This window comes from Armigeres subalbatus, chromosome 2, assembly GCF_024139115.2.
Source record: "Armigeres subalbatus isolate Guangzhou_Male chromosome 2, GZ_Asu_2, whole genome shotgun sequence".
Classification (NCBI taxonomy): Eukaryota; Metazoa; Arthropoda; class Insecta; order Diptera; family Culicidae; genus Armigeres; species Armigeres subalbatus.
The window spans coordinates 312712064-312739646 of NC_085140.1; the positions used below are offsets into that span (position 1 = coordinate 312712064).

Below are 27583 nucleotides of genomic sequence, written 5' to 3' on the forward strand. Positions count from 1 at the left end.
CTTCTGCCCACCTCGCCGCCACCCCCTGAAAAGCGCAAGCATAAGAATAAGACGTACAACCCCACGAGGAAAAGCCCTGAATGCGTTTCGCATCGAAACGAGCTTACATCACGCAGTGCCTTCGCTGCACGTTTCCCATTCCGCCGTCTGCAAGATGGTAGATATGGAGAGCTACGAACCAACGAAGCGAGGCGACGAGCAAGCGAGAGACCAGATTCTAAGGCGAATCCATTTTTTGGCATCAAAGCTACTACAACTGCTGCTATGTGCCCTCTATGTGTACATAAAGACTCGCACTGCTGCTGCTGCTGCTTCTTCTGCAGGTCTGAGTCCCGCACACCGGAGTGAGAAAGAGCAAGAATCCCTGCCTGCCTGCCCGGTCCCACGGGGTGGTGGTGGCCACAGGCAATAGGAAGCAAAGGCTCTCTGTGCGCTGGTAGTGCTGCTCCTGCTAGTTGGTGCGTTGCGTTGCGTTTGCTTTGCGGTGCCTAGACTAGGTCGAACATCATGATAAAGACGACCGACCGAACGACGACGACGACGGTGACGATGTTGACGGGGTATGGGAAACGCACTGTGAAAATGCGTCCGAAATGCGCATGAACCGATAAAATGACGCACACAGAACCCAACTACACTATGCTGCTGCTGCTGCTGCTGCTCTACTGCTCTACGGGGATGTCTATATCGAGTTCGGTGCGTGTTTTATGTCACGACGAGTGCGAGCCGAGTGCGTTTCACAACTCTATTTCGCAGTCGAAATCACTAGGAAAATGGATCCATCAACCGAGGCTCCCGGGATCCGCTTGAACACAAGTAGCAAACGCAAGCGAAGTGGGTTGGGAAATAGTGGGGAGGAAATTTTAAATTATGTTCTATGTGCGTGCGAGATCGGGGAGTTGGCAGCGCTAGGAGCACTCTCTATTCTATGCTATGTAATGAATAAGATATACCTTCGAGGCACACAGCTTGAATTACACCACAGATGCTCAATCTTTTGTTGCGACGTGGCGTTCTTATAGGCTTACAAAAACTCACAGATTTTCGTGTGCTGATTATTGCTGGAACATTGCTTACCTGTAACGAAAGATAAAAATCACGAATTAATATCATTATGATAACAATTTAGAAGAACTTTAAAAACTAGGATGAGCACAAAATGAGGGACTAATAAACAAAATTGTTAGAACAATACTCAAAGTAGTTATTTGAAACAAACTTTATTTTCTACATTTTTTGCTATCGAACATCGAATTATTTTGATAAGTGAAAAATACTCAGTACTAAATTAATTCTACCAAAATTTGTCTCAAAAGTCCAATAAGCTTTTCAAAATATGGCTCCAATTCCGAACACTTTTATTCTAAATCCGAACAACACGGTTCCTTTTTAGATAACAAATGGCAAGATAATTTCACTACTGATCATTTAAGAAAATGATTACTATACCTAACGCACAGAAGGATGTGTTTAAAAAAATATAAGCACCAGCAGGAGTGTGGAAATCAGTTTCTAACAGAAATGACCAGAAATAAGGACGTTCTTCACAAGACACACACCACCCTTTTTGATTGTCAAGCTTCGAATTTATTTTCGGTTTTAAATTGCATTAATCGGTTATACGAGCCAAAACATTTTCAATTTTATTACAATACCGAGAACAACATTTCAACACCTGTCACAACATTGAATTCGAAAAAGCAACACTTTCATTTGTGCATAACTCTTAATTTCGTGGGCAAAAATTAATGACATTTTGAGTAAAACTAATTTGGAGTACAATCAAAGTAGTTTTAGACATAGTAGTTTGGAGTGCAATGTTTAGATGTGCAACATTCGATAACAATATGTCAAGTGGTAATCAAGATGGCTCCCAAGCAAGAAGTGCTTTGACAAAAAATTATGGGCGCGGTCGTAGAAAATCCAGGCCAGATTCGGAGCAGGATCGCGGAACAATCCTGCGTTCAAGGAGACCCAGACGACCCAGCGGCCAGCCGACAACGAAAAAAAACGCGTAGGCGACCTACCTTCTTAACGCAAGGCTTAGAGGGTCAATTCTTCCAATTGGGTCATCAAGCAGACAATAATGCAGAACTTTTTGTTCTCAATGTAAGAAAGGCGCCTAACCGAACCGATAAACAGAATACGGTGGCCAAATGTCACGTCAGAAATCTGTACCGCGAGTGCTTGGTGCAGCCGAAATGCATCCTAATGGACAACTAGATGTACACTAAAGTCAGCTTGGAGTACTCGTCGGCAAGACTCGTTTGAATGTTCCGGAAATATGCAAATTTGCGATCTGTGGATGCGGCACTAAGTTGGGAAAATCACGTGCCCGCAGCGTTGAAAAAACGCTACGTGGGTATCGACCCTAATGACTATATAAATTGATCAGTAAATGAGTGAACGATGAAAATTTCACTGAGTGCTATGTCTGTTTGTCTGTGATTGTAACTAGCATTAAGTTGATTTTGCTCAAGTATGTTTGAGCAAACATAAAAATATTTTTTCTAAGGCTGCATCTCGTTTCCTGAATCCAACTCAAATTAAATTTAAAAGTGACAGTAGTAGTATCCGACTAACGCTGCTCGCACAACAAGATTACTTTTGGCAGATATCGAGTTCCCAACTTAGGCAAGTCGTACATTACAACCAGCATCATCAACAGCCAAATATATAAAAATAGATATTTGCAAGGTTTCGGCTTTTCAGTTTGGAGGTTTTTAGAACAACCATTAAAGATCTTTCCCACCGATTCGACATGTTGTTTCCTTCATCAGGGGAAAAATCATGATGAAGGCAACAATAATGAAGCATTCGATGCCCTTGCTCCGATCCAATGAAGGTGACAGCCTGTTTTGGCCGAAACTGGAGATAAAGGGGTACGCAGCCTACGATGTTGGTTTTCTGTCGAAGGAAGCAAATCTATACCAAACTCGCCAAAATTTAGGGTAAATGATGCATTTTTGAAAATATGTTGGACCATTTACTAGGTATATTCGACGTGTTCCAATGATCGCAGATCTGTCCCATGTTAGAAAACTTCAAGCGGAGAAAAGAAGAACAAACATCAATCCAATTTGTTCCATCTTAAAAATGACCCCATATGAGCCTGTATACATTGAACTCTCCCTAGCTCGATGTTCTGTACCTTGATATTTTCCCTTACTCGATGAAATTCAAAGTCCCTTGAATCCAGCATTCTGCGCTCCCTTCGTAAGTCGATACCTTCCTTGCTCGATATTCTCTAAGTCGAAGTGATTTCTCGCATTTTACTCTCGCTACCTCAATGTTGTCAGAATCAGTTCACATGCACGATATATACGATGTCAATGGCGATGTGAATGGTGTTTGACCGAATAGAATAACACTTGGGCTGCGAGTAGTGAAAAGTGAGTAGTGAGTTTTTTTTTTTTTATTCGTATATTTATTTGGTAGGCACTCTGTGTTCTTAACCGCTACTGTGCCGTGATCTACTGTGGTATTCTGCTGCACAGAATCCACACAGAATCTATTTTTAGATATCCCTAATTCGTTATTGTTGTCGTTTGTCAGTTCATCGCATCGTGAGTCCATTGTGTCCATTTGTCCGTATGGTGTATCCAATGATCGTTGCTTTGTCCGGTTGCCATTTATCGAGGATCGTTGGAGGAACGCCTCCGAGAAGAACAGTTTTGTCAGTCGTCATCAGGCAGAAGTGTCGGTGAGGCGCGTCTCCCAAAACGCCACCGTACGAACTGCGCTTCCGGCGACTGACAAGGGTTTTTGTGGAGGGGCTGGGAATCGAACCCATGACCATTCGCTTATAAGGCGAACGTGTAGCCAACTATGCTACGAGACCCCCCTGAGTAGTGAGTATAAGACGTGAAAAGTAGAAAGAGGATTGAGAAATGAGAAGTGAAAAAGTGCAAAAATAAGTGAAAGTGAAAAGTAGGAAGTTAGAAATGAGAAGCGTAAAGTGAGCAGTGAAAAGTGAATAATGAAAAGTAAAAAGTAAAAAATGAAAAGTGAATAGTGAAAAGTAAGAAATGAGAAGTAAGAAGTGAGAATTTCGAAGTGAGAAGTGAACAGTGAGAAGTGCGAAACAAGAAGTAAAAAGTGAGAGGTGAGAAGTGAGAATTGCGAAGTGAAAAGTGAGAAGTGAGAAGTGGGAAGTGAGAAGTAGGAAGTGAGACGTAAAAAGTGAGAAGAAAGAAGTGAGGATCGAGGAGTGAGAAGTGAGAAATCAGAAATGAGGTGTGACATGTGACATGTGAGAGACAATGTGAGAATTGAAAATTGTTAAATTAATAATATCACTTTTCACCATTCCCTAGTTACTCATCATTTCTTACTTTCCTGTACTGACTTCTCACTTGTTACTGCACACATTTTACTGTTCCAGCAATCACTTTCATTTCTCATTACTCATTTCTCACTACTCTATACTCACTTCGAACACTTCACTCTCACTTCACTTAAAAAGGAAACAAATTTTAATTGTTCGGCCCAACTGCACTCGGCTGAATGGCGTTCGGTCAAATGACCCTTTCTTCCAAATGTCATTCGACTAAATGATTCTAAACCATATTTCTACATGTAGTTAAACGTGTCTGATAATTTGAAAAAAAAATGAATGTGTTCTCTATCTCGATACCTAACTAGATTGATAGTTCAATGTTGAGTAAAAAAGTGTTCCCTGTAGTGTGAATATGGACTCATATTATTTTTCATGTGGGACAAACTGACTTGCTATTTTTTCGACTTTTTCTGAAAATTTTTTTGTTACATTTGACAATAGTAAGACCAAGATGTCCATTTCAATCCTAGCTCAAAAACGACGAAACTTCATATGAGATTGATATGCGATCTTAGGAAGTGCATGTGTGAACCCCTGGCTCATCATCGGAGGAATGTTAGGCCAAGTTTGAAAAACAACACTTTTTCGACTTGTTGTTCCAAATTTTAAAAATAGTTGGAGGCGTCAAAAAAAGAAGTTCTTTGGGAAAATTGACCTTAAATAAATTAAAGAATCGATAGAGCCAATAAAAATATTTGACGAAAAAAATTAATATCCTAACTACTATCCTAACTTTGTGTGTTGACCAAAACGCACTTTATGCTTAGCAGTGGGTGCCATAGTTTGTAAACTAAAACGATCACTAATCACTTTTGACAGTAACTGGGAAGTGAAAAATGAGACATGAACCATAAGAGGTAAGTAAGAAGTGAGGTGTGAGTGGCAACTATGAAGTAAAAAGTTAGAGGTGAGAAATGAGACGTGTAAATCTGTTAGTAAGAAGTGATGTATGATAAGTGGAAAGAGAAATGTGATAAACAAAAAATAAGATGTGCAAAGTGAGAAGTAGGCAAGAGATGAAAAAATAAATAAATGCACAATTCAAAGAGATAAGCTGCGGAAGAAAAATCAGAAATTAATAGAGAGCTATAACAATTGAAAAATTACCAAAAAAAAAAGTAAGAAGTGAAAAGTGGTAAGTGGTAAGTGATAAGTGATGAAAGCTAAATGGAAAGTGTAACGCTGATAAATAAAAAGCAAGAATAAAGACGTGAGAGCTGGTCAGTGGGCGAGAAGTGATTAGTATTAAGTGGCAAGTGGCAAGTGACTAGTAAAAAATGAAAAGTAACAAGTTGAAAATAAAAATTAACAAGTGAAAACTGAATGTTAGTCATGAGAAATGAAAAGTAACATGTGACAAGTGAAAAATAATAAGAGACTAGTGGAAAGAAAAAAACGGAAAATAAAAAAGGAAAACGAAATGTAAAAAGAGAAGAGTTATAAGTAGTAAGAGAAGTGATAAGTGAAAGGGAACAATAAGAAGTAAAAAGTGAATGAAAAAGGAAACACAATTGGAAACATTGAGAAGGGATTAGAGAAAATATTGATACTCATACAGCACAAAACAAAATGTGAGTAGAGAAAAGTGACAGTTGAAAATTAATATCCATATTGTATAGCATTTTTGTATTGTTTTTCGAAATATAGCAATGTATTATTTTTTGAATAATTTTGCATCTTTGTCATAATGTCCCCTCGATTATCTGGAGTACCGTTTTGTTATCTCCCTAGAAAATGTTTACAGCAAGCCACCAATAAAAATAACAATATCATTCTCACATATGTAATAATATCACTCAAGGTACAAAATCATACAACATAACCTTATAACATGTGTTGTCTAATCTGATTTGAGAAAACCCAAATTGTGGTCATGGCCGGTAAGATAAACATGCTTCAAATCATTAATCGTCTTACAAGTACAGGTGTGGAAAATTTAACAATTAATCACTGCACCAGCGAAATTTCGAAATGTTACCGTTACAAATAATTAACATACAAGTATGTTTGTGACAGTGTTATCAAAGTCACAACAACACTGCTAAACACATCCCACTGACCATGACCGTCTACGAAACGGAACTTCTTCGAGACTTTTATACACCCTCCAGTCATGCCCTTCTCTACACTAATTGCAGCCGGAAGCACGTCTTGCATCTTTACGCACTTTCCAGTTGACGCAGCGCAGCCAGCGATCGGCAAAAACGACTCCAAGACGTAGCTCGTTTCACCCAGCACAGTTGGGACCCAGAAAAACGCACCATTCCAAGGCGATTCGGTCTGGCTGGCAGCTGAGTCATTGACAACATTTTCACAGCCTCAAACAGCGTTTTCGATTGTTCGTTCCTCTCGCCGGGGCGACGCGACGCGGCATCGAACGAAACGCACTATTCTGCGTGTACCGACTCACGACCGACGACCGTTTCGAACAAAGGCAACCCCATCCCCGTCGTCGATCGAACTCGAACAGCAGTCGTCATCGTCCGATACAATGCGTTGAATTGTCGTTGAATTGCTGTTGGAAATGCGTTTCGAATGCGTTGAGGTGTTTGTGCGTGACCTCTATAAATGTCGGCTGTCCAAAAAATGCAAAAGTGCTGACTCTGAGCTACACAATGTGGGTAAGTTGCGTTTTTACGGTCCGCGCGGTTTTGCCGATGGGTTGCGATGCGATGGACGGACGACGGGGTTATTGTTATGGTAACCTCAGCTTTACGCCGCGAGATGCCCGTCCGTCGTTTGCTGTTGCTAGCTGCACAAAACGCATAAAGAGCACGTTTAGTGGTTTGTCCTCGAGACGCACTTTGGCCTTCGCCACGCCGCCGCACTGCCCGTCATGGTGCAGTAGGTAGGGATTGGGTGCCGTCGTCGTTTGCTGTTGGGATTTCGGTGTCGAATTGATGCGGAGCGGTTTTGGGGACCCAAGAGGTGACGGTGACCATGGATCGATATCGCGAGCTCTGCGTTGCGCTGGGAGATTTAGAGATTGCATTTGAAATGGGGATTGGGGGTTTTCATTTGCTGTATGTACGAAGGGTTTAATGAGGCTGATTTATATAACTCAATCCATGATTATTGTTAATGTTCAGACGCAAAGGGACTTAGGGTAAGAGTGTATTATACGCCCACATTAAGCAAATACTTAAATATCTGAATGTTTATCTTTTCAGTTCATGCAATCGTTGCGTTGCTTTGTAGTTCAAAAAGCCTGAAACGCATTTCAAGGGAGTTGTCACATAGAAAGATTCTTCGGTCACGATTTAATTATTTGAATAATACAGTTGAATCTCCTTCAGTCGACGTTCTATGACTCTATATCGACTAATGGGAGCAAATTATGCACCAAAATTATTTTCTGGGTTACTGTGACGGTCTTTTCAAACAGCTTTCCAAAAAATTTCAATATTTCTAGAGTCGATGTTCCCTTCAATATTGACTCATGGATGTTTAACTAAATATAATATCATAAATTCTTCATGAATAATCCCATTTTTTGCTTTTCTCGTACAACAAAGTTGTACCGAAAGGCTATCATTTCACTCCGAAAACGCACTTTTTATAGAAGCCTCTGAGACCCATAGTGTTATATACCAATCGACTCAGCTCGACGAACTGAGCACATGTCTGTCTGTCCGTGTGTATGTATGTGTGTATGTGTGTGTGTATGTGTGTGCACAAAATCTAAAGAAAACATTAGACAACTTTTCGTATAGTAATCCTTAACCGATTTTCTCGCAACAAGTTTTATTCGACAGAGGACAAAGCCTTGTTGATCACTATTGAATTTGATAACGGTCGCTCATTGCGTTTAAAAGTTATGAAGAAAATGGTACACCGAACCACATAGGCCCCATATAAGGTTGGTGTCTTAACTAATTGCGAGAAAGGCATCACCAACGCTAGGTGGATCAATCTGGGTTTTTAAAATATAGTTCCGAAACTGATTATAATTTTCTGGAAGGCATTGATCATTAGTATTGAACTCCCATCGGATGATCATAGACCAAATTATATGGATACATGTTCTATTGAAGATACTCTGAGGAATTCTGCAGAGATTGTAGAAGCGAGTGCTGGGCTTAGTTTCAAAACCCCCTGTAGTCATTGGGACAATTTACAAAGTAATGTGTGATTCGCAAAGCACATAATTTACCATCTGAATTTTCTCCGTTTAAACCGATTTTTTTTAATACGTTGAATAGGTCAAGACACGATAATTTTTTATTAGGCTTATTCAGCTTATGGCTTTTTGTTCCAATTTGTCAAATTCACGATTCAGCCATCTTGGATTTTAGTATGGGAGAGCCAGTCGGTTTGTTTTCGTTTTGCACTGAAAATGAATTTTTCACCCCCGCCTTCTTCTCTCCCACAAACTGGGCAAATTGGAACAGCTAGTACTGTATTCATCTTGGGCGAGGGCACCACCTCAAGGTAGCTTCTGACGACTACTTGACGTGTTGGACGATGACGCTGACAAACCGCAAAAAGCACCATTTGCAATTCCGAAAAGTCCAGTGGAAAGAGAAGTGCCCACCAGTTCTCATTAAGGACGATTCTCCGGATCAGCACCTGAGGCTTCGCCAATTGATTGCCAGTGCCTGAACTGCAAGTACCTGCCAATATGAACCTCCACAAATTTGTCGTGGAGACCTTCGAGGTCCATAACTATGAGTACCACACATGACCTTCGCGGCACGAAGTCATTCAAAGCTCCGCAAAAATTATTGAAAAATAGGAAGTATTGAGACCAGCACTGCCTGTTCCATCTCGAGCGTGGTTCTGTCACCTGGAAAGATTCGACGCTCATCAGCACAAAAAAACAACAAAACACAAAAACTTTCACCTGAAAGTCTTCTAAGTTATTTCAAAACATCTATTTGAATTTTTTGTTCGGATTTTCAATTTCCTATTCTTTGAAGATTCCAGGTAAAATTCTTAACAAATTCCACGGAAAATTCTCAAAAAAATCAAAAGAAGCTCTTTAGAATTCCTGAGAAAAATTAATCGGAATTTCCCAAAGAAAATGTTTGGAATTTATAAGATGTTATGATTTATCGCGGAATATTAGTCGAAATTTCCACAGAAAATGCTTTGGAATAACCACGGGAAAAAGTGACATACATCCGAACTGGTAATTTGTCTGAAATAGCCGTTGTCCGAAATGGTAGTTCGGCCAAATAGGTTACTTGACCGAAAATTCCGTTTGGATGAAATGGTCTTTGGCAGCCATGTTGACAAAAATGTCATTTGCTGAACAGGGAATGCAGTCAAACCTCATCGATATCGACTCATAGAAGCAAATTATGCCATATTCTTGATTACTGTGATGGTCACTCTCATTCCAAAGAATTTCTATTCCACATCTCTATATTTGACCAGTAAGGTCGAATGACATTTTCGGCCATATGCCAAACAACTTTTTCGGTAAAATTAACAGTTAAGTTAAACTATTCCGACTGTAATTTAATGCTTCAAAGATGGCTTTTTAGTCTTGACAAATGCAAAAATGTATGTACATTTCGGCCAAATGGCGTTTCTGCCAAACGACCATTTCGGCCAAATTAACTGTTCCTCCAAATGGCTCTTAGGGCAAATGACCTTTGCACTTAAATTTCTTAGAATTTTCACGGAATGGGAAATGGGATGACATCGAAGCATAATAATTATTTCATACATCATTCTCTAAGCGGCAGCTGCCACTCGAAGTTATTTACTAGTGTTATATTATTTTCATCTTAATTTTAGGGGTAGTGCGTTAGTGCAGGTTTCGGCCGATCGGAGACTTTAGGGCCCTCTCGGTGTCATGAGGAGCATGAGATCATGAGGTGCTCATCAGCAGCCTGGGAATTCCGGTTTTCCGAAAGTGGTGGCAACTTCCAATGCTCGCAGTGGTTCCAGTGGTTTGCTTCTTCTGGGAGCAGTGTTGAGCGTTACCGATGGCGATTCTGGACTAGCCTCTTCGGAACCACAACGATTTCAGAGGTACCTCCAGTATCCCATTATTTTATCAGTACTTTTCTTTGCTCCGAAGATCGGAAGATGGGATCGTTTTCAATGCCTGGAATTTGAGATAACTTACAAAGGTGTTATAATTTTTTTGATACATTTATGTTACCAGAGAACCTACTATGTGTTTATTTGAGACGCCATTTGCTTTTATCAAGTCCATGCAATCAATTATGTGAAGAAGTGACTGCGAAAATCGTCATGACTTTTAGTTGCACGGCTATTTTTGAGATAGGCATTCGGTACGAAAAAAACGAATAGGTGTTGCGATGTCCAATGTTATAACATAGACCATATTTATTTCGCTTTCGTCATACGAGCTCACTCCACATTAGCATACGGCTCACTCCACATTTCTCACTTCTCATTTTGCCCTACTCACTTATCATAGTAATAGAGTGAGAAATGAAAAGTGATACAGTGATACACTTCTTACTTTTCACCGTGAGAAAGTGAGCAATGAGGATTGACCAAGAAATGAGAAATACAATGTCTAACTTCTCAGTTTTTGCTTCTCACTGCTCAATAATCATTAGCCACTTCACACTTTCCCATTTATTATTGTTTGGCCAAAAGACATTTCCGATCGTTGAATCTGTTCGGCCAAAAGACATTTTTAGCTGAATAACCTTTCTATCAATTGACCATTTCAACCAAAAGGCATTTCCGATCAAATTAATTTTTCGGCTGGATGGTCTAATGGTTTGTAAGGCCAAACGGCATATTCGGTCAAACTACTTTTGGACTTGTGACCTTCGGCCAAATGGCTTACGGCAGAATTACTTTCGGACAAAAGGCCCTTCCATCGAAAGACATTTCGATCAGTGACGACGGATCTTTTGTATAAAACCCTCTTTTTAATGAATTTTCCTTTTCATACGAGCGTTCCCTGAAATTGAAAAAAATTCAAATTGAAATTGGAAAGTGCCATAGCAAGATACGTTATGGTCTTAACAAAAATGCTTCCACCTACAGGTACCCCTAGGGTACACGTGAGGTCTCGAATGTGGCCAATAAGGTCTATCGTCTTTTATCACCTCATCAGAAGATTGTTCGTGAGGAGTTGCAAAGAAAGCATTGTAGCAAGAGACGTTCTGGTCTACAAACGAAAATGTTCCCTCCTGTAGGTTCTCCCGGGGCACCCCATGAGTTCCTGGTAGTATCCAATAAGGTCTGTCGTGCTTTACAGATCCGTTAGTAGTATATTCGTAAAAAATCCTGAAGAAAGAGATGTCGCATGACCCATTTGGTCCAGAAAACGTCTTCTCTTACTGGGTTCTTCGGGGAACTCCCCTTCACGAAGCCTTCTGAAGTTTATCCACGAACCGTGAAGGTTGAGCTGTCACATGACACGTTTTGGTTTAATATCGTAAATGTTCTCTTCCTCCCTGTTCCATTCCACTACTTTGTATCACTATATTTTTCATGTTCTAGAAATCGGTTGAACTGAAAAAGCACTTCCATACCATATCCGCATCCCTACATTCATCATCAATACTTCTACATTGAAGATGAGTGCTAGTCCCAAGCCAACATTTGCTGGTTCTCTGAACAAGAATAGCTGATCTGGTCATAATGGAGTAGCGACCACGGGCGGTCAATCTTATTCAAGCTCAAGCCCAATGTCCTCTTCCACAGGATCTTCTGGGACATTCCGTAATGTTTTTGAAATGGTCAATTGTCTTTTACATCAGTTACATCAGAAGCTTATTCGATTGAAATCATGAAGATGGGGCTGTCGAATAACATATTTTAGTTTACAAACGGAAATGCCCTTCCTACAGGTTCACCAGGGGTACTGCCGGAAGTGAACAATGACGTAGATTGTCCTTTATAAGATCATCAAATGATTATTCGTAAGTAACCAAGAATATAGAGCTGTCGCATGATACGTTTCGGCCTACAAGCGGAAATGTACATTCCTACAGGTACCCCCGAGGCACTCCATGATGTTCCGAGAATGATCAATGAGACTTTCATCCTTCAGAAAGACTTCACTGCCGTAATCTGAAAAAGTGACGTATACGCCATTTTGCGAAAATGGTGTTAGCGAGAAGAACTCGTCGAGCTCTTTAACAGAAAAATGGAAAACATGCATGTTGTAAATTGGCGTATACGTCACTTTTCCAGATTACGGCAGTTCAGAAGTTTGTTCATGAGAAACCATGGAAAATGAACTGCCACATGACACGTTTTGGTCTAAAATCGGAAATGTCTATACCTACATGTTCCGCCGGCGCACTCTGTGATGTTCCGGAAGTGGCGAATGCTTAATCTTACACTTTACAGGTTTATCAGAAGTTTATTTGTAAAAAATCATGAAGAACGAGCGGTTGCATGATATGTTTTGGCCTAAATTCGGAAATGTCCTGTTCTACATGTTTCCCTGGGATACTCCGTGATAATCCTGAAGTGATTAGTGAGGTCCTGTATTATATGTCCTTTTATCATCAGAGAATGATTCGTGAGAAACCTTGAAGATAAAGCTATCGCATGACTTGTTTTGGTGCAAAAACAAAAATGTCCATTCCTACAGGATCTGCCGGGGCACTCTGTAAGGTTCCGGGAATGGCCAACGAGTTTTTTTCTGTACTTCACACACTTACCAGAAGTTTATTTGTGATAAACAATGATGAATGAATTGTCGTATGACACATTTTGCTCTTCAATCGGAAATGTCCCCTTCTGCAGGTCTACAAGCGATATTCAAGAGGAAAATATTCCCAAACCATCTTGCGGTGATGTTATAAGCAATAATGTTACTGGCGATAGTGGTAAAAAATGTTATTCGGACTTGAAAGTGTACAACTCACGATCCAAGAAACCTTGAAGATAAAGCTATCGCATGACATGTTTTAGTGCAAAAACACTCTCCGCACTCCGTTCCGGGAGTGGCCAATAAGTTATTGTACTTTACAGCCTTACCAGAACTTTATTTGTGAAAATCCATGGAGATAGAGCTGTCGTACGATACGTTTGGTCTAAAGTACGAAATGTCCTCTTCTACCAGGTTTCCCCGGGGCACCACGTAATATTCTAGAAGTAACCAGTCCTTTATGGAATCACCAGAAGAATTTTCATTGGAAATCATGAAGATAGAGCAGTCGCATGACATGTTTGGGTCAACAAATGTCCATTCCTACAAGTTCCCCCGGGGCACTTCATGAGATTCTGGAAGTGGCCAATGAGGTCTTACAGACTTTTCAGACGTACCAGAAGATTATTTGTGAAAAATCATGAAGAAAGAGCTGTCACATGACATGTTTTGGGCTAAAAACTGCAATGTCCCCTCCTACGGCTTTTTCGGTGGCATTTGGGGACATCCTGGAGACGCTTAAAAATCTGAAAAATCCTTTATAGAATCGTATTTAGTATAGCTTTGTTTTTGGGTAAACTTTGAGAAGAATTCCATTATAAAAAATAAGTTTTCGTTAAAATACCCCAAATGCCATATCGTACGTACCCCAACGGAATCTGGAATAATTCCGGAACCATACGGAATCTGGGCACCATTGGATTCGAAACTAGAATAAAAACTGGACCACGTCTCAAAATTTCACAATGATCGGTCGGAAGCGAACTGAGTTACGATTTTTTCAATTTCAAAATATGCCTTCTTGAAGAAGGGTCTTCTTCTCTTCTTCATTGGCATTACATCCCCACACTGGGACATTGCCGCCCCGCAGCTTAGTGTTCATCATTAAGCACTTCCACAGTTATTAACTGCGAGGTTTCTAAGCCAAGGTACCATTTTTGCATTCGTATATCATGAGGCTAACACGATGATACTTTTATGCCCAGGGAAGTCGAGGCAATTTCCAATCCGAAAATTGTCTAGACCGGCACTGGGAATCGAACCCAGCCACCCTCAGCATGGTCTTGCTTTGTAGCCGCGCATCTTACCACACGGCTAAGGAGGGCCCCCTTGAAGAAGGGTGTTGGGTGTTAATAACCTCGCACAATTTTGTACAGAATTTCGTCATTTCATACGAGGCAATTATCAAAAATATTCTGCCTGAAACTGAAACAGACGAGTGCCTAGTTCTTATAGCACCATTCGTTGATCCTTAATCGACGACTGCTTCTCAGCTACTTTTCATCGTTCTAGAAGTCAGCGAGAGTAATCCACATCCGGAAGCGTGGATAGAATCCTTCCAATCTCAAAAGCTGTTCTTCCTCTAGCCTCCAGCATGGGTTAATATATCGACAAGCACCTTCTGTGTAGTCTCCATTAAAATACCTAAAGATGACTCATGAAACCTTGTCTCTGGTCGCTTATAACATTTCGCTTGTCTGTAAAAGAAGATGATCAGAACGCTCATTGCAATGCCTCAACCAAGCCTGGATGTTCTGACAGTAAACCTCACCAGCAAAAAGATCTGCTGGGATATGGATACTCTGAAGTAGTGCGTAACGGCGTAAATCCGGTCATATCGCCAGGCTCGGTACAACACTAAAGCTGACAATATTACGTCCCTAACCCCGAATCCCAAGGTATCAAACAATTGGCCAGGCAGTTAACGGAGCCTGTAATGCTGGGTAGACACTCTTCGTGTTGCATTACGGAGTAAGATCTACCACACTGTGCTCTAGTTCTTACTATTCTTGTTAATACTTATGAGTGATGTACGGACGAGTATTAAACGACTATAATTTTTTTAGATGGCCCATTTGTTGCTCCTTTTGGATGGAGCCAATGGAGTAGATTGTAAAAACGTAACTCAATCTTAGGCTGGTTTCGAAGCCGACGACATGAATCTCCAAGCTCCAGAGCGCTGAATTATTAGGAAAGAAGCGGATACGAATTTGGTGGATTTGCTGAACCCTCTGACTGATTAGAGCTCTGTGTAAAGGTGAGATTCGGAAATGCCAAACGCAATGATCCAGATCGTACTTTTACCTACTCTAGAACATTTTTTAACATTGCATCTTACAACTGAGACATTGTTGTCTTGGGGCCGAATATGTAAATTATGTAAATCTTTTGGAAATTCAAGATTACGCATTTAAGCTGTAGCACGCAGAGGTAAACCTATCCCCATGTATTAATTTAAATGAAGCGAAATAATTTTATCTTTATACCCGTTCCCCCAAAAAGGCAGCTTTATCGAATTTCGTCATGCAACAGCACGCAAATGGCACTGAACTTAAACGCATAATATTTTTGAATGCACCCATCGGCATGTTTACTTCAGCAATGCCAAATTCGTCACGCTTTACGCGTAGCCACCGAAAAAAAAAGAAAACACATGCAAGCCCGTATGTAAACGAACAAACCGACAAAATCAAAATAACTAAAGTCATGTTGGGCCAAAAGGCAACGATTGCGTTGAGCAGCTCCGATTCAACAAAAACAAATCTACGGTCGAGCTTCCAAACAATGCACGCATGCATTTGAAAAAAAAAACACCACAATCAGCGTTTACTGGATGTTGGTTCGTGCATTTTTAATTGCTCATTAATTTCCATAAATTGGGGACAACTGCTGCAGCTGGAAGTGGAGAGTGCGCCACGCACCGAGGAACCGCATCGATCGTTGTCATTGCGCGCGCATTTTTTTGTTTGGTTGACGGTTGCATGCACGATCGTTAGCTACATTATATGCAAGCCACAATGCAATGCAGCTACGAAGCAGCAGTGCGACAAAAATTGCTTTGTGGGTCAAATTTGTGGATACTCTGCCCCGCACGCGCTAATGCATGGAGGGATGGATGGATGGACGGACTGGATATGGATGCGCTCTTTTTTGGGCAATTGAACTCAATTAAGTGGGCTGTGCGAGCGTATTCAACTGCAATTTCCGCCCCAAACTCTGGAGGACCGGATTTGAATGTATTCGAAGCGCAACAATGCGGTTACTTGTATGGGGAGGTATGACAATTTAATTGCAATCTCTAATAAAGTTACTCTTATTTCAACCATAGAAGATTTTTTGGCATCGTTCTATTCCATATATGGAATAGCGAAATGAAATGTTTTAAATCGACGTTATGTTCACTCCTCATTAATCTGAAAGTATCTAATACCTAATTTGAAGAAAATAACTTCGCCGCCAGTAGCATTCCGTCATTCTTGATAAACAGGTTCATGCTGTACATAAACGGCTTAACCTTTTGTCTGTGCTCTGGGGTCAATATGACCCCAGGCCACTTTGAGTGGCTGCCATTTTTTCAGTTTTCAACCGATTCTCCTAATTTTTTGTAGTTTGGTAAAACTCGCCGAGATCTGTCTCCTATGTGCAAATTTGCTTGGAAAATCTTGAAAATATGCGCTACAGTGTCCTTTTTTCAAAAAACTTACGTTGTCTGTGCTCTGGGGTCAAATTGACCCCAAATTGAAATTGCTATAACTATATTAATGTTTGGCCAATTTTGGATTTTTGGGGCTGTTTCGAAAGATAATTTAATCATCTTTCAGGTCGTTACAAAGATTGACTATAGGTGGGCGGGTACATCGCGGGGAGGGTTTTCGTAAAAGGTACAAAAACAGTGATTTTTCATGCTTATTTTATTATACGAAAATCCTACCCATTTTGAACTGCACCTTTTCAAAAGGTTATGCAGGAAGGCGTCTGCTTTGACATGAGGCATTGCTTAGTTTAGCGCTTGGTCGCTAGGTGGCGGTATATTTGAATTCTCAAAGCGGTGCTCAATATAATAAGCACTTCTTCTCATTTTTTAATTTGTGCGCTAAGAATATTTACACTGAGGAGAATTCTATATATCGGAATATCTTGAGTAGTCTGAAAAAATGAATTCAAATATACCACCACCTGGCGACCAAGTTTTAAACTAATCAACGCCTCATGCCAAAGCACATGCCTTCTGCATAACCTTTTTGAAAAAGGTGCAGTTCAAAATGGGTAGGATTTTCGGATATAAGTAAAATAGTCATGAAAAATCACTGTTTTTGTACCATTTTGTTTACTAAAACCTCCCTTCGATGTACCTGCCCACCTATAGTCAATCTTTGGTAACGACCTGAAAGATGATTAAATTATCCTTCGAAACAGCCCAAAATCAAAAATTGGCCAAACATTAAAAAAGTTATAGTATTCCAATTTAAATAATTTGCTTCAGAGCACAGACAACCTGAACAGAAGGTTAAAAAATCACCTTGCCTCCCTCAGCTCGTAAAGTTCATTCACCATTCGGCGCAAATTTACGAACTTCCCAGGAAACGAGACAGCCTGCAGCAAGCAATACGGTCGGAAAAATCCATCTGCAATGAGTAGCGCAGTCCAATCGATTCCTAGAAACGGACATACAGACCAAAGAGAGGGAACGAAACGAAAAAAAATGCCGAAAACTCATTTCAAGTGAGCTTTTCTCGCTTTTCTTGGTGTGAAAAGGTCGAGTTTTGTTTTGATTTCTTTGTGCACTGGTTGAGCGTTAAAATAAAACCTGAAACAACTTTAGTCAAAGTGAGAACTTTAATGGCATTTACTTGTTCCCTGTCCACGAGTTACTGCGACGGTGTGGGTCTCCTAGGTGTCCTCCGAACTAGGTTGGTTCCTTTCTAATCAGATAATGGAATCTGCTCGCTCTGAACTAGCACTTTTTAATGGCCGTCTGGCATGCACTACACTAACAACTACCGAATCAACGGTGTTGATACTCACTTCAGAAACCAAGTGACGATTTTTAATTACACCTGACGGAATAAGCACGGTGGACTCTTTCGTTCTAGAGGTAAAATTTAGCAAAAAATAAATTTACAATTATGAAGAAATTCTGCTTTGTGAATGTTCATATTCTAAATATAGAATACAGTAACGAATCTGCGTATGACGGATGGACTTGCCTCCTACCCCAGGCGCAGGGGAAGCGATTGTAATCAACCCGAAACGCTAATCCCCCATTGACCAGCCCACCCAGCCTTGTCACCCAATTAGGTGCACACTCACAATTGCGACATGCGAAAAAAGGCAGAACCGAAAACGAATTGAAAGTGTAAATTGCTTTCCTCGTTCCGTGCTTCCCACGCGCGCGGCACCGACTCCCGGCTGGTCAATCCTGCAGGGCGCACAAGTCAAGAGCCAGACTTCTAGGAATACTTCTTTCTCCCACCAGCATTGGCGAACCTCCGCAGTAACGCTAAGCCCCCTCCGGGCCTAATCTTTGATCTCTGGGCTCCTATTTTGCGCCTTATTTATTTCCCTCGTTAATTTCCTCCGTCACGTGAGGTAGAGGTGGAATTACTTACGGCGATTTTTTTTTCTCGATTCATTCGGAATTTTTCTCCAGAACAGAGTCGCTAGTTGTGGGTGCCTTCGGTGTCGAGCATAAGCCGTTCAAACATATTTTTTTTAGAATTGTTTCAAGGAAAAAAGTAGATCTCATACAAGAGAGAACTACTAGGGCATCGTTGTAACGATTCCGATCAAAAATCGAGCGATTCGCAGCATTGAATGTGCTGTTACAAACTTACCTGTCTCAGTGCGTTGATGGAATTTGAGCAGGATCTGAAAAAAATTTAAAAAAAATGTTAGGAAGTAGAATAACATTAATGTTTGATTCGGAAAATATGCAACTTAATAATATGAATAGAAACGGAAATAAAATCCTATTTTTGAGACCTGACCTATCCAAATATTCAGCAACGAAAAATAGATCCAAGAGACACTAGGCCTTGATTTAACACAAATTGTCGGGCATTTTGAAGTGACAGCTCCGCCACTGCACTATGGTCCAGGATACAGATTTACGCGGAAAGATGCATTTTACGCCAAAACTATATTTTTTAGAAAAAACTGTTGTTCTACAAAATTGTTCGAAATAGTAAGGCCATCATTATGGTTCTACCAAAAAATAGGGTGGCCCATCATATAAAAAAAATTATAATTTTTTTTTTTATTTCTCGGAATATTGACATGTTATGTTCTACAAAGTTGTAGCGCAGCTTATTCCAATCAATTTTGCTAAAAAAACTTTTTCTGTAGCTCTTAAGTTGGCTGATTTAGAGCAATTTTACCAAATTAGATTAGGGTGTACCTCAAAAAAACAGTATTTTTGATCTACTTTTTTTGTTTTACATTTCTCGAAAAAGTCTTCTTCAGGTGACTTTTAGAGCTAAAAAAATGCAACTTTTGATGGGTGAATATGCTCAATATCCTTTTCCGATCGAAAGTTATAATCGTTTTTCTGTCAAAACTATATTTTTTTCATACGTTGATATCTCCGGTTAGGGCAGACCAAAAAAATATATTTACACGGCATTTGAAAGAGAAATTAATATTCTTTATTATGTCAAAAAATTGGGGATATGTTATTTTTTTATCTCAAATTTTATCAATTTTACTAAAATCATGTTTTTTCAAATAAATTAATATAACTCGACAACGGAAGAAGATACAGACGATATTCTTATAGCAAAACACGCGTTATGAAAAGCCCCAAAAGTCTTCAGAAGATGACATTTGTGAAAAATGAAAAATAAATAATCTACAGCCTAAACACTTTTTATAAATTTTATCATTATTATCGTATTGCAAGATTTACGAGAAAAGATGCATTTTCGGTCTGAAGCATACTTTTAAGAAACAAAATTTGTTCTACAAAGTTTTTCTGGATACTTGGGCCCTTATTATAGTGTTACTGAAAAATAGGGTGGGCCATTTTATAAAAATGTGAAATTTCATTTTTTTTTATTTTGCGGAAAATTGACATAAAATGTTCCACAAAGTTGTAGCGCAGCTTTTTCTCATCAACTTTGCTATATAAACTTTTTATGTAGCTCTTAAGCTCACTTGTTTAGAGTAATTTTACTTACCAGGATTAGGGTGTCCCTCAAAAAAGAATATTTATGATCTGCTCATTTCATTTTTTATTTTTCACGGATGTCACCTTCTGAAAACTTTTGAGGCTTTTTAAAACGCGTGTTTTGCTATAAGAATATCGTCTATATCTTCTTCTGTTGTCCAGTTATATCAATTTGTTTGAAAAAACATGATTTTAATAAAATTGGTGAAACTTGAGATAAAAAAAATAACATATCCCCAATTTTTTGACATAATAAAGAATATTAGTTTCTCTTTCAGATGCCGTGTGAATAAATTTTTTTGGTTTGCTCTAACGGAAGATATCAACGTATGAAAAAAATGTAATTTTGACAGAAAAACGATTATAACTTTTGATCGGAAAAATATATTGAGCGTATTTACCCATCAAAAGTTGCATTTTTTGAGCTCTAAAAGTCACCTGAAGACGACTTTTTTGAGAAATGTAAAACAGAAAAAAAAGAGATAAAAAATATTGTTTTTGTGAGGTACACCCTAATCCAATTAGGTAAAATTGCTCTAAGTCAGCCAACTTAAGAGCTACAGAAAAAGTTTGTTTAGCAAAATTGATTGGAATAAGCTACGCTACAACTTTGTAGAACATAATATGTCAATATTCCGAGAAATGAAAAAAAAAAAATTAATTTTTTTATATGATGGGCCACCCTATTCATTAATGATGGCCTTACTATTTCGAACAATTTTGTAGAACAACAGTTTTTTGTAAAAAATATAGTTTTGGCGTAAAATGCATCTTTCCGCGTAAAACTGTATCCTGGACCATAGTGCACTGCATTAAATTAAAATTTTCCTAAATTTCGTGGCAAAATTCTTTAAAATTTTCTCATTTTTTTTTAATTCAACTCTTTGAATAAGCCTCAAGAAATTTCTAGGAACTTCCTCAGGAAATTGTTTAGAATCTTCTTTCGGATTAATTTTTTCCGTAAAATTCGTTAGAATTTTCCCTATTTTTTTTTAAATATTCTCGGGGAATTGTTAAGACTTTTTGGTAAATTCTTTCGAATGAAATTCAGAAGATTATTTTTTTTAGAATCAACTCAAAACTCCTTCTTTCCATGAAAAAATTAAGAAATTGCCAATAAAGAAATCAGGGTATGAACAAAATACTTTTCTGTTTTTTTTATAGAAATTTTCTCATTTTTTATTGCTCTTTATTGACTATTTTGTGGGAAATTCTTAATTTTCCTTCTTCTTTTTTTATTGGCAGTTTCCTAATTTTTTATGGAAAATTTCTAATTTTTAATGGAAATTTTATTTTGCTGCCATTTGTTCACGAGATAATCATCGGAAAAATTCTAGGAAAATTCTTCGGATTTTTCTCAGGATAACTTTGAAATTTCCTTGGGAAATTCTTCGGAATTTCCTTTGGAAATTCTTCGGAATTTCCTTGGGAAATTCTTCGGAATTTCATCGCGAAATTCTTCGGAATTTCATCGCGAAATTCTTCGGAATCTCCTCGTGAAATTCTTCGGAATTTCCTTGGGAAATTCTTCGGAATTTTCTTGGGAAATTCTTCGGAATTTTTTTGGGAAATTCTTCGGAATTTCCTTGGGAAATTCTTCGGAATTTCTTCGGAATTTCATTGGAAAATTCTTCAGAATTTCCTTGGAAAATTCTTCAGAATTTCCTTGGGAAATTCTTCGGAATTTCCTGGAAATTCTTCGAATTTTTCTTCGGAATTTCATGGGAAATTCTTCGGAATTTCCTTGGGAAATTCTTCGGAATTTCCTTGGGAAATTCTTCGGAATTTCCTTGGGAAATTCTTCGGAATTTCCTTGGGAAATTCTTCGGAATTTCCTTGGGAAATTCTTCGGAATTTCCTTGGAAAATTCTTCGGAATTTCATTGGTAAATTCTTCGGAATTTCGGAAAATGAGAAATATAGAAAAAGACACAAATTAAAAAAATGAAACAAGCCTGGGATTGAACCCACGACCTCCTGCGTATGAGGCAGAAGCGGTAGTCAAATGTCACCAAGCCAGTTTATTCTCCATATCTACCGAATACTGATTTAGCAAAATTATTCATTTTTTCTCTCACCCCACTCGTATCGGCACTCAGCAGCAGCCGATTGCTTCGAATTGCGAACAAGTGAGTTTATTTATCGTATTGATGAGGAGTACAGACATTTGTAATATTTCATAAAAATCATTTTTCACGGCTAACAAACTCTGTTGTTGATTCAGTGTTATCTGTTCAGATGTTAGCTAAATAAATGAAATTGAATTGATCTTTTTATCAAAAAATATGAAATATACAATTTCAAACGTCTGCCCATCAATTGATTCGTCCAAAAGAAGTGTGAAAACAAATGATGCTATTTGATGTCTCTTTAAGTGAGAAACGATGGAAGATCTTAACCTTTTTTTAAAATAATACATTTCGAAAAATATTTACTCGATACATTATACCTCCATCCGAAGTTGCAAACACAGTGTCACGAATAATAAATCTGCATTGGTGTTGAGTTGATAATTTTAAAAGAATAACATCGAAAAACGGATAGGAAAACGAAATTTAATCACCACTCTGGAATAAAAAGGACCAATGTCCACTAATGCTCCAGCTCCTAATCCCAATAGGATCTCGTCCCAACTATCATTAAATACCGTTTTATCGCTACTAATGCGCTTCGATGCTTCTTAAACAAAGCTTTTAGAACATAACACAATAGCATAAAAAATATGAATTTTGAGTAGCCATAATACGCACATCCCATTCAGGTTGAGAAATTCAACTAGCTTTGTAGTTAAATATAATTTTTATCACCGAGCGAGTTTTTATTCAAACTCATCGAAACATTAACAAGGCCTGGTAGCACAAACTGCTAGGCTGGTTCGCTAGAGCCCAGCTCCATCAGATAATTACTTTTACGATTATTGATAATGCTGGTCCACTGGGTTGAGCCTTTTGCATTTAACCATTCAGAATAGACATCAATTCGATGTAGCCTGGGCACGATACACCTGGGAGTTGCACAACAACCGGTCAAATGGACTGTAAAATGATCTCTTCTTGCTATTCTCGGGCATAGGCGATTGAAATGGAGGCGGATGGTGGATAATGTGTTAAAGCGACTTATGGTTTATTCGAAAAGGTATTTTCGCAACCGACTTAGTTGTATGTTCTTAGTCTAAAGTAAAGTGTCATAAACCAGCGTCATCTGTCAGTTTCCTACAAATTCTTATTCCCAAACGAGCAGAAGACCTGTCAAACACGGCACATGCCGGTATTTTTCTTGCAGAACTCTAAAAACAACAAGAAATTAGAGTATTACACAAAAACACCGTAAAAAATGCACGCCTCACATCAACCCCACCTCCAGAGAAAACAAAAAAAAACTTATAGTCAGCAGTCGCTTCAAGATTTTTTCTCTTCGTCTGGAAAATGAATTTCGCCAAAGCAGAAACCAGCCCAACTGAGCACCGCGCCACGTGGATGGGAAAAACTTTTCCACACCATCCCACCGGCACAAGTTGACTCACCAGCCAGCGGAGAATATGGCTCCATAATAAATATCGGAAGTTTTATAATATTTCTCCTCTGGCAAAGACGCGCGAGTTTTTGCAGCTCAGCGCTTTGGTGAATGGCGAAAAATGAGCGCGCGCGCCCGCCGTCCTAGTTGGCTTGTTGTGTCAGTCAGGAGGGGGCGGAATGAAAAATGTTCGCGACTTCGAAGGCAGCCGGTCGGTGGTGTCTTCCACAGGAGGCGTTGGGAGTTGGGACCGAAGTTGCCGGTTGGTTCGCCTGGCTGGCTGACTGTGTTTACGTTTGGTTTATTCCGATGGGCGCACTTTCTAAGGCCTAAAATGCAAATACGTCGACGCCATCGATGAAGGAGTAAACATGGCAGGAGCCCGGGAAAGGGGTAGCAAAGCTCTTGTTTTTTTTTCTGCTGGTTCGTCTGTTCTACTGCTTTGGTTTCTTCTGAAATTGTTCGTATCAATAACTTTGAGCTCGTTTTCCGCTCAAAATGGCAAGGTAATAAATTATTCCGGAACTTTATGGTTTCTTCACTTCTGAAGTTGGAACTGATCGTTGTGAACGGCGAAGAAAGTTTCGAAGCATGTCCAAGCGTTCAAATTCATACTCGTGTTTTCATGGAACGATCATTTTCTCTTAATTCATGACAAGAGAATTTTTTTTTACGTTTTAACCCCTAACGGTCATTTACGTCTGCATTTATTCAACGATCCAATACAGTATCTTACAAAAGTTTAACTAAATCTATTTTTTTCACGAATTGTCAATCTTCTCGTTTTTCATCATTTTTCATAATACTTTTCAAATTAATTCCTATGTTGAATTCTTTCCGAAGATTATTTAGAGTCCTACATTCCAACAATATTTGCGTGATGGTTAATACTTCATTACAATTAGAGCATCGAGGATGATCCTGATATGGAGTTATAAGATAACTATGGGTTAACCTACTATGACCTATTGTCAACCTAGTAAGAATTTCTTGTTGGTACTGATCACGTCTGTCTTTCCATTTCCTAACATCTTGTTTAATTTTCCCTAACTGAGTGCCTGGGTTTGCTGAATTCCACTCCTACTGCCAAGCTTCCTAAATTTTTCTTTTGATGAAGTGATTAGCATCGCTTTTTCCTAATTTATCATATACAATATCTGAAGATCTCCCTTCATTTGCTGATGATGACAAGAGAATGAAAATAATAATCTTCCTTAGTATTTTTTTTTTCAAATTCAGCCACATAAGGGAAATGAAAGCTTTGGCAGGTTTTGTTTTATTATTGTCAGGGAGTTTTTGTTGACAATTTTTTATGAAATTTGGGCACAATATTCTTTGATATGCAAAGTATTTTAAGGCCAAATTTGAGCACAATTTAAGAAAACCCCCCTCACAATAATAGAACAAAATCTGCCCAAGCCGTCATTTCCCCTATATGATTGCGTTTCTGTATTTTCTTAAATATAAAAGTAAATGTTTACGTAAGATTCCTAAATTTCTTTCCTATTTTTCACTTTTATATGACTATGCAAAAACTGAGAAAAATTTCCAGCGGCCGGCTGAGACGTAAAGCTATCTGCTGTTGGTTGGACGAAACGCATCGGACGGTTGATAGGAAGCGATAAGGAAGGCTGTCCTTCGTATTCTCCATGAGCAAGAAGAAATCATCAAGCCCAGATGGGATTGGATACCTCCGCTCTCTGCCAAAATAGTGTTGCCTGATTTGGTTAAACAAGCATAGTCCGACCAAACTATTCCGGATGAGTGGAAGCTCAACTTCGTCATCCCAATTCCGAAAAAATAACGTTTCCTCTCGTGATACCTCCAAATGCCGGCCGATTTCGCAGAAACTTGCATTTCCATTGTCAACCACCGACTACGAGAAAAGCTTGAAGCTGATTAAGTTTCCTGGCATTACGCGGCCGGTAATAAAGTTAATCAGTTCAGTGCGCGTTTTTTCGGAGTAGCCATCGAGTAAGCGTTGTCTAGTGCGTGTTTTAGTCGTAGCGAAATAGTTAAGAAATCGAATCAGTCTTCGGGAAAATACGTAAGACACGCGTTGCTTTTCCGTTTTTGTATCATCATGAATATGGCGTCATTTAAAAGAAATAATTAGTCGCTTACCAAGGCGATTTCCAATATATTTCCTTCCCAACTAACATAATATTCCTTTCCATCGCGCCCATGGAGATGCAGAGGATTCCTCGGTCTCTTGTAGCAATGAGTATCGGACTTATTTTCCTCCTCTTATCCTAATTGACTGTGAGGACGTGGCCGGCATCGCTACTGGTATTGAATTAAAGAAACTCCGAACCATGTACAGTGAGAATAGCTTTCTAGTCCCGTGGTACATGTGTGCTGCTAGGGTACCTGTCGCTGCCATTCAATCAGCACGCTAGAACTGCTTCTTTGTTGGTCCCGTCCACATCCATCGATGCTGCGTGTACCGAAGCAGCTATTCTGCCATTCTGACTCAGCCAGTGCTATTCCCGCGCCGCAGAGCAAGCAGCCTAAGCAACACTGGATCTATAGCATCCTCGCAGACAACACAACAAAACAGCTTGCTGATCATCAAGGACAGCGCTTCGCAACGACTGGGCCTGAATAAGAAAGGCCATTGGAAAATTGGAACCGCTGTTGGAGGGCCCTTCTACCCCACAATTACGGAAAAATTAGAAACTACAGAGGCATAGGACGATCTGCCCCAGTCCCCAGAGTCCCTCGAGTCCCCAGAGAAGCAAACGGAATCCCTACCAGAGTTCGGGATGCATTCGCAAATGGTCCAGGTCATATTGCGACCCTCAAATCTTTTCCTAAAGATGGGAACTTGTGTTGCTTTGTTCAATTCCTTTTTCCTGTTGTTCTGGTGGCTATTTTCCTATTCAATAGGAAGATTCGAAAGTCGCCTACAGAAAATTCAACCGATTCTGCGACTGTTTCAGTAAACGCTGTTTCAACTGTCACGCCAAGTGGTTTGTGTTAAGCCAGCGCTCTGAAGTATATTTGAATATTATTCTACTGTCAAGCGTCAAGCTGACGCTCTGATTTGCGTCGTCTTCCCGGAAATTAAAACCGATTTTTTTCCTTGGCCTTTTAAAGTTGGATTTGATGCACAGAAAAAAATAATGAAAAGTAAACAGCGCGTAAAACTTGAGATGCGGAAATTTACACTATTCTACGCGGAAATGGACCTCTTCCTAACAAGTTTGCTTACAACTTGCAAGCAATATCGACGATTCACGTCAAATATTATATACATTTAGGCTATATCACGCATGGAATTAAGCTAATAATGGCGTTCCATTTATGTGCATGATCTTTAGCGTAAATTTCATTGGATATTTCTATCTGTGTGCAATAAGCTCTAAGGTTAGCCTTTTTTACTTCCGTAGAATACCGCATCTGCAGAATCATCAAGAGTTTCCTGATTAAGTCTCCAATAGACCAACCTGGCGGAGATCCTGCAACTGGATAACCTTTTTGGGCTGAACGGTTATCCCTCTTTGTAATTCCTGTCTTTTGTCAAGCTTTCTACTCCAAAACTATATTTAATTAAGAAAATTATTTTATAGTAATAAGAATTGTTAGCTCTAAGTTTCTTGAATGTTAAATTAATTTAGATTATGTTTAAACTTTGCCTATGGAAGGTCCCTAGGTTGAACCTGAGGGTGGCTCTTTTCTGAGACCCTCCCTATGCCAGAAGCTTCCTTCGCCCTGGCATCTACTATGACAAGGGAAGAACTGATAATCTATCAAAATTCACATAAATAAATATTTGAAAAAAAAAATACGAGAAAGGCAAAAAACAAGAAAAAATGAAAGAAAAAACAGAATAACCCACCTAGCGTTGCGTTTCTAACGCATTATTTATTGAAAATGAGAAAAAAAAACAGGGAGGTTGAATCGGCATTGAAGGTTGAAGAGGCATAGGGTACACAATTTCCATCGATTCACATCTACTGACT

At 39.3% G+C, this 27583-nt stretch overlaps 1 protein-coding gene across 6 annotated transcripts in view; it reads right to left on the reverse strand.

Annotated features, from left to right (window-relative positions):
- LOC134212592 (zinc finger protein chinmo) overlaps window positions 1-27583 on the reverse strand; it is a 271941-nt gene that overhangs the window by 113988 nt on the left and 130370 nt on the right. For 5 of the 6 annotated variants that reach the window (XM_062690585.1, XM_062690590.1, XM_062690588.1 and 2 more), the window contains exon 2: window positions 18776-18809. The exons of the other annotated variant lie outside the window; for it this stretch is intronic. The gene's annotated coding sequence lies outside the window, so the exon portion shown is untranslated. The remainder of the gene's footprint in view (window positions 1-18775; window positions 18810-27583) is intronic. 6 annotated transcript variants of the gene reach the window in all.